The sequence below is a fragment of the Pogonomyrmex barbatus genome, unplaced genomic scaffold (genome assembly GCF_055798465.1).
Source record: "Pogonomyrmex barbatus isolate J1 unplaced genomic scaffold, ASM5579846v1 scaffold15, whole genome shotgun sequence".
NCBI lineage: Eukaryota > Metazoa > Arthropoda > Insecta > Hymenoptera > Formicidae > Pogonomyrmex > Pogonomyrmex barbatus.
Window position 1 is genome coordinate 6,772,741 of NW_028297111.1, and position 17,077 is coordinate 6,789,817.

Genomic DNA, 17,077 nt, shown 5'->3' on the forward strand with positions numbered 1-17,077 from the left:
CACACCATTAGATTTTCTTATCGCGTCTTGTGATTGCAAAGATACGTCGAATTTTTATCATTGTTCAAAGAGGCGACGACGAATGATACAGAATTTAAAGTCAAAGATAGAATTGTACAATATTCGAAATTAATATTCGAAATTTCGTTTTTTATAACATCGATTATATAATCTAACATTTGCAATCATAAGTATTGTATGTACAAAATTTAAAACAAAATAAAATTTATATAAGTATATTTTATTTATAATTTATCATTTATTTATAATTTATAATTTAAAGGTAATTTTTCTTCGACAAAATTCAAATGCTAAATTTCCTTTAGTCACATAAAAATAAAAAAAGATTAGAACATTAAAAAAAAAAGAGAAAAAGTCTTTATTTTATCTTATTAACAACTTAAAGCTCAAGATAAGACAATTAATTTTAATATTAGATATATGATATAAAAATAATGATGGTTTCAACATAGTATATTGTTAAATTAGACACAAATAATAAAACAATTGAAAATTAAAGTTTTCTTTATCACAAACGGAAAGTTAGATTGACGGATTCCGGCGTTAAAGTGAGAACTTCGCAGAGAGATAGATCGCGTCATTCCATTGGCGACACGTTGTCCGCGCGCCCTTAGCTACGACTTAACTATAACTTCAACTATGTAACGTGCAATAATCTATTCCATTAGGCGTGTATTTTTGAGTTTACGTCGCCATGACAACCCGGCAAATCGCGCGCGCATACGGCAACGACGACGTCCGTGACGACGATGATGACGACAAAGAGGGGTCGTTAGAGTTGCGCGATATCGTGATACTACTTACAGGGGTGGGCACTTCGAGCTGTCCGGTGGCCCATTTTATAACTTATACTTTGATGGGTCACTAAATTGACGATTAGTCGAGCGCCGTAGTATTCGTTAAAAAAGAATGTGATAAGACGGGTAACATAAAAGACATCCCTTTTATCGTTATCGTCCTAAATATCTTAATTGCTTCTAATATGTCCGAGAGGAGAAGTTCATTGTCTGAGAAAATTGAATCTTATGATCAATAAGAATCTTTTTCCACAATTTTAAAAATTTCATGGAGGTGAATTTTTTTTTTACATAAAACTGTATACAAGTTTTTTCACATAAATCCATCTCTCTTGTGGTGATTCTGCGTATAGAAATGTTAGAATAAAGTGATCGAATGGAATGAATATTTTACGGGTATGTTTATGTTATTTCAGCATATTGTGACATTAAATATGAAATATCTTGTAAAATATTCAACTTTTTCATTATCCTACTTTGAAACTTCAAAAGAATAATAGACAGATTCGATCGATGATCCTATTTTTTGCACAGATAAATTTTTTTTAATAAATGTGACAACAAGGTAATACCTCTAGTCATGAAGATTCTAAAACCATTTTTGTCAAACTTAGATGTACGAATTTAGGGTGTGTCAACTTATAAAATATAAGATAGCAGCCCCTGCTTCGTAGAAATTGTCGTGTCAACGTATTTGTCGGATTTTATCTGCTGACGCAGAAGTTTTGTGATACTGATACGTGATGAGCCATAAAAATCGAAAAATGTCTCATGAGCAGTCGTACATCTCTCAATATGATTTTCCAAAATTGATAAAAAAAAGTATTACAACAATATACATTTGTCGCTTGCAATTCAAGGACAATAATTTTAATACTGTTTTATTACGTGATTTATTTATTCTATCACCGATGAAAAGCATTGTAACTAAAATTCTTTAACACTCATGGAATTGATTTTTATTTATTTTCAAAAATTTGCAAAGTGTTTTCAATTGAAGAGGCGATATAAAAGGAATTGTGTTAGTGTCGCGCTATAAAAATTATTTCTCCATCAAAAAATATCAAATGTGATCAATCGTCATAAAAGAATGTAGATATCCCGATTTCCATTTTCTATCACATTTTTGATCATAGCGAAAACAAATGCATAGGATATTTTTTCCAATACAAATATTTTAAGCGATTGAAATAATTTCTATGCTAAATCTTCAATGACAGAGATGTTAAATATTTTGAGAATTGAAAATTGAAATAATCGGATAACCACGAGAATTTTGATGAATAACAAATTTCTCACGTCAAATGCGATAAAATTTCCAATTTCCGATAATGAATGTGTTAAAGGCGATATAGTTTATAATTTGATAAGATAATGATTTTTACAGAGTGTTATAACAATAAAATTGGCACTCAAATTCGTATAACAAGTTAATGAAGAGGCGTATCGGAAGTATTATAGCGAGATCACGAGCAATTTTGAGAGGGTGAGAAACCATTGCGAAAATGATTGTTTAGAAGGTATTAATCCGCAGCGCGACGAGCTGATTCGTTTATAGAAGGGCGAGTGAGACACGCGATAAAGCGAATGTTTGCGGATGATTCCATCTTTCGAGAACGGAGGAATTCCATCGGGAAATCTTCTGTTACGCTATGATATACTACAGAGCCTCGTCGGAGATATTATTTATGGCACACTCTATAATCGTATTCGGGTGTGCATGCGGGTTTATAGCGGGCTCGCATGCGCTTGTAATTACTCATCCGCGTATTAATTTTGCAAAATTACATTGTCGGTAAAAAATGTATACGTTTCATACAAAAAACGTTAAGGTAAAATGTAATTATTTCGAAACGATTACTGTAATTTTGCAAAATCATATTGTCACGAGCTTTTAAAAGCTTTTATACGGGAATTACTTATGTTAAGCATGAGTGATAAGTAATTCGGCGTGAAGTTATTTAGAAGTAATATCGTTTATTCTTCCATTCCAGTCAACTAAAATATATTGATTCACGGATTTATTAAAAAAAAAATGAAGAGAAAATATTGAAAAGAATTAGAGTCGTGAGACGCACATCGAGATCAATATCTTCCTTTTTCCAACGTTCTACGTTTCCAACTATTTGTTGAAATCAATATTAGTAATAATACCTTCAATCGATCCGTAGGAATCGAGGAAAGTAAGGAATAATATTATTGCAGACTCCAGTGCTTAAATTAAGGATAGCAATTGCTAGATTAATCATGAAGCAACGTGACTGTAAAGGTGGTTCGGAGCGAGGATCGATATCCTCGTGCGCGATATTCTCGTTGCATCTATTTTTTTCTAACCAATAAGCTTTTGCGATAAAATCCACGTTAATCCACGCTAATCAATCATTAAATCAAGATATATTCTTTTCAATGATTTTAATGATAACCGAGATATCAATCGCGTTAAATCGCGCTTTATTCATTTTCCAAACTATATGATTGTATATGTATATTGATATAAGATTCTTTTATATTTAAAATATGTTAAAATATATTTAATTGTATGTAAAAAAACCAACACACAAAAAAATTTTAAACCGATAGGAATGTGAGCTTCTTTGATATCTGGAAGGGTTGAGATTACAACAAAGGCTTAGAGTCAAGCTGGTTAAACTCCAAGTTTACTTCGCGATCCTGAAACGCTGCGGTATACAGTTTCTCTCGCCACATGTCTATTTTTATTCGTCTCGGCTGAAATGCGACCGTAGTTCATCGTGGTAAAATCTAAAAATCGAATAGTGTAGTGTGCTAGAATCAATAATCGATACATCGCGGTGCGGCGCTCCGAAAAGCCGGTGACCGCGGCGCGTGGATTGGAAATTGCAGCGCGCGCGCGGTGCAACCACCCCCTCGTCCCTTTGCCGCGCTGCAACCCTTATTGTGCCGTTGTGCCGTGCCGGGGATGCACGTGACCCCAATGGCGCCACAGGCGGGTGCGACGGCCCTGAGGCCGCTCGCGTCGCGGCTCGTCGAAGCGTGCCGAGGCCGGCCGACGGCACACGAGGGCGTAGCGACGGCAACCACGTTTCTACCCTCGTTTCCAGTCCGTCGTGGTGTGTCTCGTCGGCCGCCGGCTCGTCCGACAACCACGCGCGTTGCTCTGTTTTCTCTCCCTCTCTCTCTCTCTCTCTCTCTATCTCTCTCTATCTCTTTTTCTCCTCCCGTCCCATCCCTACTGCCCCCCGCCCCGCCGTTTACCGTACATTTTTCTTTTTTTCCACCTCCCCTCCCCCCCGTTGGGTTTTCCCTCCCCTCCCGTTTTTGCAAACCTCGCCGGCATTCCGCGGGGGTGGCCGACCGCGTCACGCGCGCGACGTCCGTGTGCCGCGTTCGTGTTACCCCGCGGAGGAGTGTTACCCCGCGCGCGGAGTTATGTTACCGCGCGACGACTCTCCCCGCGTATCGTGTGCGTACCTTGAATATATATCGAGTTAACTGCGAGTGAGGAGGGTCGTGTCGCATCGCTACGGCGACGCCGGGGAGGCGGAAAGAAGAAAGGGCGGCGATGCAACGCGGCGCGGGGACGTACGTGCTGGCTGCGTGCTGCCGTCGCCCCGGCGCGAGGGGATGTTAAGGTAAGAGGGTTCAACGAACGCCGATCGCGCTGCCACGCGCGACTTTCACCCCGCCGCCGCCGCCGCTTTCTTTCCTTATCATCGCTATGCACTTTGAGAGGCGGAACGGCCGATTTACGAAGTTCCAGGAAACTTGCGAAATTGCCCTGAGCTTTAATCGTCATGGCAGCGTTAAATGTTGTATTTGATGATGTTTTAAAAAAATACCGCGAAAATACGTTCAGCTCGACTGATTTTCTGGTTTTTTTTTTCATAATTTTATGTGCAAACAGTTGCACCTATTTCATTATGTCAGCATTAATAATAGAAGATAATGTTAATTTTTTGAGCAGTTAAAAGTTAAAAACAACATTTATTATTATTATTCGTATGATTGACAATTTGTTTTATTAATCATATAATTTTTTGTGAACTCATGTAATTATTTGTTATTTGTTACATTGATTGATAAAAAAATTAATTTTACTTTTTGACCTTAGTAATGTTTATTGTTAGAAATTATAATATCTTTCTTCAATTTAATTATTAGTGTTGTATTCTGATAATTAAAAATTTTGTAACCGTAATAATTAAAATTATTTCAGTTTTTATCTTGATTGAAAAGCTTTATTGTTAAAAATTGCTTTTTAAGTAAAACACGTGCAAATAAATTTTGTATTGAAATCGTCTCTCTTATTATCTATTTTTGAAATCTCAGTTGAGCAAATTGCATTAAAAAAATTTACATCTATCTTGCCACTTACTGTCAGATTTAATATTAAATATGACTCCGAGTCTCATTTAATAACAACGAAAATTATGTTTATTAAAACGTCGACATGACATTAAAATCGGACTACAGTTAGCGTTAAATGTGGAATAAAAATGAAAACATTTATCTTTTCTTATATTTATGAAACATACTTGAAGTTGTTGAAGATAAAACATAAAAGAATATTACATTACTTTCTAAATATTTATTCTGCTAATAGATAATTTAAGATATAAATTTGTTTCGATATAAAACAAACTTTATGAATATTATAAGTTAATTACTAATTATACAAAGGTTTAATGTAACCACTTATACATTTATTTTAACATACATGCATTAAGATTTCCATAGATCATATACAATGTAAATTATTTCAGTCGAGCTTTTTCACTTTTTCATGAGGCTGGCTATCCATAAATTTTTCCATACCCGCCTGCCGTTATTAGAGAATATATGAATGTAGAGAATATACGAGTTTTTAAATGTACTATTATTTCCAGAAAATGCGAAAATCGGTATATGTTTCTTGCAGTTTTAGCATCAAGAATTTCCAACAGAAATTTAATTGAATTACATGTAATCTTTATCGTTATTTTTGTCGCATTTATATTTTTAGCTCCTGTTTAATTATTATTATTTATCGAAGAAATTCGGCAATAGGTAAGGTCGAGGTGATTAATAGCATCGATAATTGTCATCGAGAGTCGATTACGTGATCAGCGAAATTCTAAGTCACGTAATACGCCCCGGGCCAGGAAAAATAAACGCCGCGGTCGTGGGTTAGTATCTAAATGTATCGGGGAATGTTCTGGCAATGATTTCGAGGTCGATTACCCTAGAGACTTACTTTGACGGTGCTATCGTTGCGCTTGTCTGTCTCCATGCTGTGAATGCATTTCCGTCTAATATAATATATGGCATATAAAATATATAATGTACACATTTAAAAACTTCACACAAAATATAGATGGATTCAAAACGCAAAATTCGATTTTTTTATCAACGGAATTTTTTTTTATTTAAGAGAAAAATATTCGGTTTTTTTTTTAATTTGAATAATTTTAAAAATTCAAAAATTTAACCGCGAAACAGCATAATATTGGCTCGTATTTTTTTTACGTACATAGAATATATAGTCTTGCCCGGGGAAGAGTTTCTTGAACCTGCTTCGCAGATCGATGTCCTTTCGTCCTTACAATTGGCAAAATTGGCGCTGCATAATTCTCGCGGCTATCGGTATAAACAGTTTAACGAATTGGAGAGAGAATTACCACCCCTCTCCCGTTTTTGTCTGCTGTTCGCTCTTAAAGTCAAGTATAGCGAGCATAAAAGCAATGTTATGCGATGGCACATTATGTTGTGTCTAAGGTTATTGCACAGCATATACAATAGCGCGCGAGAATTATTGACAGGATGTGCCCAATTCTCCGTATTTACTTCAATATATGTAACTTTGGTTAGATTTAGTTTTGCTCTTGATTCCTCGAATAATTTTAATATTTTATTTGAGCCAGGAATGAATATTCAAGCGAATTTGAACAAGAATTTACGCGTTTACAAATTTGACTTTATTTCGTTAACGAACTTGAAAACACAATTTGTACGGGGAATGTGACCGCATTTTATTGCCACATTTCTGAAATGTCTGTTTTAATGCATAAACGCTCATCTCCCATTGGTATCACGACAAGTCTATTACGACAAGTCATGTTCTTTCAAAAAAAAAAAAAAAAAAAAAAAAATACGTGCCATTTGTTTTAGCGATATGAAGCAGCAAGCCTCTCCTTTCCATTTTCCAACGGGGAGAAGAGAAGCGGGCGCGCAAAACTCCATTCATTCCACTTATCGATACATCTTTCCACTCCCTGAGTCTCTCGAACACAAGTTATCACGATGTAGGGTACGTCTCGCCCTGAAATTAACGATCCAACGTCCTTTTGTGTATTTGTAATCTCTTTTGATTGAGACCACTTTCACTGAAATTGCGTTAAAAAGCGGGAGAAAAGTTTACAATCGAGTTTCAAAGTATCATTTCTTAATAGAAATTCCTAATAGGATATTAATTTGAAAAAAAGATTTCTATAGATTTGTTTTTTTTTTTTTTCTTTTTCGCGTGACAATATACAAAATATTGTCTTTCATCATTATTAATTTTATCGAATCTACAAACTTCCTTCTTTGCATTTTTGCATTTCTTGCGCTCATAAACGTTTACGATGTGATATTTAACGACTAATTAAGTTTCATGATTGCGAGCAGATAGAAAAGCCGGCAATTGTTTTTCGAAAATTTTCGTTAATCCTTTTCGAAGTGTACTTTATCTTAAAGGGATCTCTTGATTTGAGAAACGAATGAAGTTTAATCGTGAGAATTAATAAAGAATTTAATAAGAGAGATAAGAGAAATTACGACGAAAATTTGTAGATGTAAGCGGCTGAGAACGCTCTGTACAACTCTATTCAGCAGAGCAGATTGTACACTAGATGATTATCGTTCCGTTCTCATTTGTAAACTATTTTCTGCCCAGTTTTCCCAGTCTTAATCTTAGCGCAACGTTTCTAGCTACGATCGCGCCATTGCGCGAGAGCATCGCACCAGTTTTTTCGCTATTCATTATGAATTCTATTACGCATCACGGTTATTAGAGCTTCATTGAGATTCGTTATCACGCGGGGATCTCCGTCCAAGACAATTTTACATGCATTTTTTTATCATATCATGTATTTTAATTTTAAACTTTCCCCACAGCGCTCTCACAGTGTGGAAGTTTTAGAGGAATTTGCGCAACGTCTAGTGCTGAAAGCGTGAAGTATGTTGAAAAAAAAACCAGTCAAAGCTGCATCATCGCTGTATTGTAAACCGGCTAATTTTTGCTGATCAATTTCGTTTTTATTTTAAGCGAGTTAATTTTTAACTTAAAGTTACAGATAATTCCTTTAGTAAATCTTAGACGAATCGTTAATCAATCACACGTGGTGTAAAGTGGTGTAAATCTTGTCAAGTTTCCTTATAAGTCATATTTTTATCTTTATATCTGTTTTAAGCAAATAATTTACTAGATTGTAACTAATTTTTTTTTTTCAATAGATTTTTGCGCGTTTTGATCAAATTGCAATAGCAAACTGTGTAAAATTCTTATAAAAATCTCAGGCAAATTTTACAGAGAATAAACTCGCACGTTTTGATGTAACACTTTCCTGCAATATCCCACAGGATAGGAAAACGGCAAAACTCGATTTCACGATACATTTCCTTGTGTCGATTTATTTTTATCGTGGTTTCCGGATAGTTTCTTCTTTTTTTCGTCGTGAAAGGCTCGGATGTTCTGAAGTTTGCGCAAGAGGAATAAAAAGGGAGCACAAGGGGAAGACAGCAGCACTAGAGAAAGGCGAGAGATACGCGAAAATCTAGCGGAGATCCGCTATTTCTTTTTGCTCAGCCGTCTTACCTAATTTACAATTATATGGCTCACATCAAATTTGTAAAAGAAGATCCATAACGTTATCTCGTACCTTAATATATATCTCGCTGTGTACGTATGTCGTGTATTTGTCAATATCATTAATCTTTGCACAAAGTATATTCGAGAACTTTAATTTGAATTTTAATCGGATTAGGTCTTTCGGCGAGTTTGCGAGAAGACGATCTTTCACCGCATATAAAATATTGAAACACCTATAAGTTTGCAAGGTGCGAGCAATTGAATCGAGTACTTCGAAGTTTCGGGGGGAGTCTTTCGAAATTCTGGAAACTTCGGAATTCTGCTGCGTTTGAACTTTAAACTTGGCTGCGATAAATTTGACCCCTCGAATGTTTTTATATTTGAAAGTTCTGTATAGTATGTATATAATATAATATGTAAAAACTGCCGTGCGCGAATTTTCCGTATGCTCGTCTGCCATGATCCAGGCTATATTCGCGCAAACGCGCGACGATCGTGACGAACACGCGATCGCGTTTTTATCGTTAACGATGTGTACCAAAGATCTTTCTGCGATGGCACGTTTCGAACCGTGTCTCACGTATCGATCTCTCGTGCACTACAGGCTACATTTTATTTTATCCTATCGCGCCTGTTTCATAACAGGGGAGTGACAGTGAATTAGAGCCCGTGACTTTGATGGAAAAAAAAAAATATATCAGGTATTTTTTTCTTTCGATCGAAACGCATATCTTAATCAATGCGATCATGCGATCACAGCGCGTAAAGCTCGGAGAGATTTCAAAAACTACTTTGTGCACGACAAATGGTCGCTCGCGAAATGGTACCCTGCCGTCCAGATCCGGATTCCGCATATCGATTTCCTCGTCTCGAGTACGAGTACAACTCGAAAGGATCGTCCCTCTAACCTAATCCTGTCGCGCGCCATTATACAACAACAACGAAGATCATTGGATATGTCGGTGGGACACTCTCTTTAAGCTCTTTAAGTCGTTAAGCTCGCGTCGCAAATGGAAGGTTCGCGTGTACGTACAACACGTTACAAATGGAAGGCGCACATACATGTGTCGTGTCGTCTTTGCTTTAAGAACTGGTGTCATCATTATTAATAGCGAGTAACGTGCTAATTATAGAGAAAACGAAAACTCCTATTATATCCTACGATCCTTGGAAATAATTACGATATAAAAATTTATTTTTGAACAAATTTTCTATTTTTTTTATCCTTTTAACTTTTATTAGGCATATTTGCTTTAGCAAGACAACGGAATGATAATCGATGTTGTAACTAATCTATCTTTAACTAATAATGATTAAAAGTAAACGACCCACAACACACATGGTACGTTTATTATGCTAATAATATCTAATACGAGATAAGGATAAAACTATATATTAATGAATATTATTTTTTTCTTATTTTTTGATTATATAAATGATCTTTTTGCGCAACTCTAAAAAGTAGCATTAATAATTTTTCACTAGTTTGTGTACCACAATAATCTAAAATATCAATAGAATATTGAATATCATGTAGGATTATTTTTTATATTTTATATTTTACAATATGTTAACATAAAATATGAAATAATTTATACGATATAGATGTTTCAATAATTTTATCTAAATATTTCTGTATATGCAAAATGATGCAGGACTAATCCTATCCTACAAAAAGTGAATGTAACTTTACTAAAAAAAAAATGCAATTACGGAAAAAAGTAAAACTATTATTGGAAATTTGATAACATTACGTTTTACTTTCTTCTCTACCACTTTTTCCTGTCCATAAGCCATAAAAGAAATGTGATCTGCTTGAATTATCTGGCTTTCCCCCGTATGTAATCAAGCGCGATGAAATATTATCTAATTTCTCGAAAAACAATTTTACTTGCACGACATCTACGTTCGATGAAATAATTTATTTGACACTTTTCATGACGGGTTCACGCATTTGGATTCGTGACAAAGAAAGAAAAAAAAAAGCTACTCCACACCATTGTGTTCCCCTCTCGATGTTATCTCTCCGTTTGATATTCAAACGAAATCTTTGATCAAACTCTGTTATTCCCCCCCCCCCCCTTCTCCCCCCTCCCCCAGTGGGATAAGATACGGATATAGATATAGATATGAGGGATGAAGTAATATCCTGGGGAGTAAAGTGTAAGCCTAGTCTGTGTATAGTGTGTCCCAAGCACGCACGTGCAATCAGCAAAAGGTCGTCTCATGGCGGTTGTTAAAATTATTATGTCTAACCGGAGCAATCTGGATGAGCGCGGGTTCGGGCACCGATTACGGTTCCATTAATTTTTAATCGTCGTGTGGTTTTTTAAACAGATTATAGTCATATCGATCGTGTTGTCGGCGAATGACGTCGCTCGCGCACTTCAGGACGACCGTCTTTGAGAGCCGTGACGAATTCACAATGAATCGTTGATCATTTCGTCGTCCCGATATACCCATACGATTTAAAGTACATATGTATATATATATATATATATATATATATATATGCAATACGTAGGCGCGAAATAACGAAGTTCACTTGCTCACTGGTTGCCAAAGGCAACAATGCAGCCACGATATAACACATGGTGTAATTGTGTGTAATTGTATAGGTCATCTGAATGGTTGGCCGAATTTTTGTTTTGAGGTCGTTGATTAATTCGATTAACAAGTCATCTTTTTGTGGTGTCATATTTTTACAAGCAAATAAATTTACAAATTTTTAAAGTCCGTTGAATTGTTTAAGTCAGAACTAAACTATGTAACAATAGATAACAATTCTATAGCCTCTCGTATGCTTAAGCTGCGACTGTTGATAAATGTATGTGATAATGTACGTGACAATCGCTATTCTTGGAGTACTTTACGTACTTTTTACAGTTTAGTATTTTGTGAAAAAATTCTGTCATTAGGAAAACATTTTCACCATTATTTTCATTCGGAAACGAGTGAAAATAAATGTCTGCGCAGCAAGGAAATATAAGGTCAATAATTTCAACTGATCGTGAGTTTGAATTAATACACACCTATAAATAATTTCAGTGGTATAGACCTATAAAGTGTTGACCTATAAAGTTTTGAGATGATTTTTTTTTAACTTCGACAGTGAACTTTTACATTATCATAGAAATTGTGGCACCAGTGTCGTCGCAATAAGGCATTTCAAAGGAATTCTTTCTAGGCACTACAACTCAAAAGACGTTGCTTATCAGATTAGCTTTAAAACGCAATTCGCAGCACGAAACATAATTAATCGCGGCCACCGTAAAATAGTTTTCCATTATATATTAATTATCGTGAAAATTTAACGGCACTAATTATCATTTTCCCTCAGGGAGCAATTAAGTATCATGCTTGATATAACAAGTTTAATTAATGAACGGTTCACGCATAAATTTTTAGATATTTTAAAATAAGATAAGTAAAAGCATACACAAAATTAATATAAATTAGGAATTAAATTAGGAATTGCTTATTAAATCTTAATAAAAATTAATAAAATTAGCATATTTATTATAACTTAATCTTTAAAGAGAAAATATCACAAATTGTTATATTTATTTTTGTGCAAAAGTACAACATTTATTTAAAAGTGATTTTTACTGATAAATATGTATACAACTGTTTCTTAAGAATGAAATGGTTAATATTTTTCTAAAAAGTCAACTTTTTCTAAAATATAAATTTCAAAATAAACACGTTATGAAACTGAAGGATTGCAAGTACAATATACGTGGTACAATATACTAAGCATGTAGAAGCACGCGGCATATTTTATAGCTGAGTAACTAAAAATACTCATAAATTTTAGCTGAAAAATATATTACGATGCAAAATACCAAAAGACGATTATAAAAGTAAAGATGTAAAATTTTATCTCTCTCTTTCTCTCGTCAGAAATTTGTAAAAAATTATACAAAAAAAAAAAAATGATAACGTTAGTAACAAAATTGATTTTATCCAACATCTATGGCTCATTTTAATTATGTGTTTTGGTTATCAATGTATATAAAAAAATGATACGTTCATCTAGCTGCTTTTTCCTGCAAATTAGCATATTTGAATAGCACTTTAATACGCTTATTTCTAAATTTGCAATATTACGCGTGCAAGACAACATTGCGTGGCGCATAGAATTGCGCTGTTGCAATTCTATGCGTGACCGATTTGCATAATTACAATTCGTCGACGAGCAGCTAAGTGTAATGTCCTACCTTAATGAATTCTCGATAATCAATGCGTCGAACCGAAATGCCTATGTATCGTAATTAGTTCTTGCATTCGGCAGCGCGAATGTATGTATTTTGCATCGAACTGACTTTTCAACACGTCGTATGTTTTACATCGGGTTTAAATAACGTGTCATAAAACATTTTGTTTCTCATATAATGAGTTGCAAATTTTCTGTGCTTGGTTCCAACAATTCTTGTGGCGAAAAGCGCAATTTGTATTTTCGTTTTATTCAAGTATTTATTACATGGTTTATAGAGCTCATGTAAAAAAAAAAAAAAATTCACGTTGCTTATATTTTTAGTGTATAAAAAGTAACTTTAACTTTGTAACTTTTTTTTATAACTTTTACAAATTACTATCATAAAAGATTAAAATCATATTAGTTATGTATATACGTTAAATATAGATATATGTCAAAACAACCATAAATCATCAATGAAGCTTAATGCAACATCGCTTATCGTTATCATAATCGAACCAAATATAAATATATACATATATATATATATATATATAAAATATCAATATTTATATATATATTAATTTTAGATAATACTAGCTTTCCTATATGATTAATGGGATAATGGCTATTTATTTACATACATGAATGTGCATGTATACAAATATCCTGATTTTATGTTAATATTATTTCAGATTTATATTTCTTCATCTATATTCTGATAACACCGTTATAACTATGTGTTTGATACAAATATATACTAATATAAATATATGTAGTAATGTAGTGATGCAATATATGTATTTCAATTCAATCACTATTTGTATTTTCGTTTCAATCAGAAGCATCGTTTTTTTATGATGATCATCCCTCATGAAATCCTGGATCATGTCATGGCGACGTGATCTTTAAGGCTCACAATATCAAAACGCATTCCTCGGTAATGTTTCTTGGTTATTCCACTCGTCTCGCGTTTTTCTAGTTTCACTATCGACATTCTGTCAGGACTTTTCGACGGAAAGAACATTCCATAGGGAAAAGGAAAACGGAGAAAACTAAATATCATATCACTATTTGCAGATTGAAAACACGTTAACGGTAATAAATCTTTTTTTTTTTTGTTTTTTTTAACGACTCATGTCACGACTAAATATCAAATTGACAGAATTCAAATTTAAATTAAATTTCTATTTTAAAGATATACCATCAGTAATCAATCAGTTAATAAATAAATTGAATAAAAATTGAATAAAATAAATTGAATAAAAATATTTTATTACGCATACCATTAATTGAAAAGCGTTTTACATTTATTTACGATATAATCTAAAGCTCCTATATTGCTAAATTTTTATTCTGCCATTTTTTTCATAATATTTCTCCCAAACTTTCTTCAAATAATAATCGTCCGGAGCGCAGGATATGAATTTATTGCTAGTCTTAATAAGCCCGGTGAACGAGGTCACATGTATCACACGTTAGATATACGCCTGCGAAATACATATATCTGTGTGTGCATAGTAAACTACGTTGACGTCGGATTCTGAAACTTCAACGTGGTTCAGGGCGTGAACGAAATAAACGGTAGCAAAATGCACATATGCAGAAATAGCGAGGTAACGCGTATCATAATCCAAATAAGACGCCCCTAAATTTTCTGTTATCGAGAATGCTTCAAGTATCAAAGTAAATAATAAATATTTGTAGGGAGTGATTCTTGAAAGTGAATTTCCCAAATTTAATAAAAACTTAAAAAAAAATCGACGGATTTTAACAGATTTAAAGTTTTCAATCATCTGATACGTCAACGTTTCAAAGTTCTGAAATGAAAATGATGCAAAGGATCTAAAGCGCAGAGAGTGCAAAGTTCCAGTGATCTTGAACCTTAAGAATTTTTTAATTCTAAAGACTGGTAATATTTGATACTTTAAGTTTTGCGAAATGTTGTTGTTTGATCTAATTCTACTAAACTGAAGGAAACGGGATCGTAAAAGTATTATAAAATTTTAAGCACTCAAAGCATTCCCATAAAATTTTGCAACATTTTATACATCGAAGTCACTATAACGCATAAAAATATCCAAAAGACAGGGCGAAAAATAAAAGAAAGATATACGTCATTTTTTTAGGCGGTTTTAAAATAGATCCTTCCGGATGCCTAAATAGACATCTTTTCGTAAATCCTGATTTTCTTTAGATCGATTCGATAGCTTCGAAGCTGAGTTCAGAATACGACCTCGAGACAGTCGTATTTCACCGTGGCGAGTTAATTTCCATTTCAACACGTCGTGATAAATTCCCGTCAATGAATTAAATGGCCTAAAAGACTGACGATGAAAATGTAGGCCGCTTGCTTTCATTATGCTTCACTGCGCAATGCTTCTCTCTACTTTCATGTGAGTCATCGAAAGCGGCCGATTGTTAATCGCTCCTAATTGCGCCGAAATATTTCGGCGCGATAAACTACCACAGTAAAGTAAATACTGGACTTTCGTCGCGTGACGAAATTTCGACGTAAATCTTTTGTGCCAAATGCTGCAGCTTGTTTCCGCTAAAATATATAATATATTGCGGCACATCAAAATACCAACAATACCGACCTACAAGAAACTAACACGACAGTGACATATTGACTCTTTGTCATCGACACTTCTTATCAAATATGTCATTTATTTGTTTTATTTAATTTTTATTTTTTTTTTATATACGTATATGTCGTTTATAATTCTTATTGATTAAAGCTGCCTCTAAATCATACCGACATAGCAATTGGATTTTATTTATTGAAAAGATAAAAAGTATTAATGGAAGAAATGAATTATTAAGCACTTTAGCAAAAGTAAAATAAAATATTGACTTATAATAATTACCAACAAAGAGCGTCTATTTACATTGATGTTCCCATATTTGCTGCTGAGGGCAATTAAGTCGTTTATCATCTTCTTCACGAAACGCATGATATCATTCCGCATGGGGGTTTTGCGACTTAAGAGTTGGAGTTTTAGAATATCTGAGTTTTAGGGGATGAAGATAGGCAACAAACTTATAAATTATACCAGAGAGAGGGATTTTGCTATCTGCTTACCGCTGCTTTCTACGATTTGTCGCTGGTATTTTCTTTTACCCATTGTAATTCATGTTTGAGCCAAGACGAATTCTAGAGCTTGGCCTTTCCCTTTGACCTTCCTTTCATCACGGTGGGGTGAGAAATATTCGGATGTGTATGTCAAAGCGTTAGGAGGTGCTTTAGGACGGTCACGCAGTTCGAAGCATCACGGCATCAAGTCCCTAGGATCAAGTAGATAGCCTCGGTCGAATAACCCTCTAGCTTAGCTCGGGGTAGTATCCGGAGAGTAGTTCAACGTTAGTAGTTCATTAGCTGACAGATTAATGAAGCGCACTCGCGTGTCCTGGGGCGCAAAAAACTCATATAATCCGATCAGTCATTAAGAGCATTACCGTTCCTTACAAATTACGGATGTTGCGCTGTAAGCCACATAATTAAAGTTCGCTTCTGCTAATCGAACATTAAAGTTAACGCCGATTAACAAGTGAATGACAGGTCTTATGTCTTGCTTATCTAACTCTACCTGAAACTTCTCTATTCTTCGTATTATTATTTTCATTAATCAATACAAATATATCTACATGGTGTTTCTTTTTTTTTTTTTTTCAACTTTTATACGTTGTCTTTATTTATAGAAACTTTGAAGCTCACGCTAGGTCTATATGTTGAATTTCAAAATAGAATCCTATATATAATTTTGTAACGTATTGTGTAATTCTGTAATTTCATATATATATATGTTTTAATATATGTATATTTTATATAAATGCATTTTAAATCTAAATTCTTTTATTGTTATTTATGAAATTATAAACAAAATTGTCACATGAACTTTGAAATAAATTCTAAATCACCTAAAGTGGATCCAACCAGTAAAATATACAATGTAAAAACAACTTTATTGTTTGATTCTTCAATCTACGAGAGAGTAGATAAATATAATCAAATAAAACTTTAAATTGCTGTGTGTGTGTGTGTGTGTGTGTGTGTGTGTGTGTGTGTGTGTGTGTGTGTGCGTGTGTCCTAGAGATTATATTATTATAATGTTGATTTAAGAATCGCTCAAAGACTCGATCATTTTCTGTTGATTCGTTCACACTCCTTTTGACGGAGCCCGCGGTAATCCCAGCCGTAAAAATTCGCTCGATTGTTTTAAACGTTTTAATTTTGTCCGGCTTGTATAAACT

General features: G+C 34.2%; 1 protein-coding gene across 4 annotated transcripts in view; it reads left to right on the forward strand.

Annotated features, from left to right (window-relative positions):
* The first annotated feature begins 3,894 nt into the window (after positions 1–3,894).
* The window catches only part of SK (small conductance calcium-activated potassium channel), a 142,818-nt gene continuing 129,635 nt past the window's right edge, over positions 3,895–17,077 (forward strand). For 2 of the 4 annotated variants that reach the window (XM_089073563.1, XM_089073562.1), the window contains exon 1: positions 3,895–4,429. The gene's annotated coding sequence lies outside the window, so the exon portion shown is untranslated. The remainder of the gene's footprint in view (positions 4,430–17,077) is intronic. The other 2 variants (XM_089073564.1, XM_089073565.1) reach the window with 1 other exon arrangement.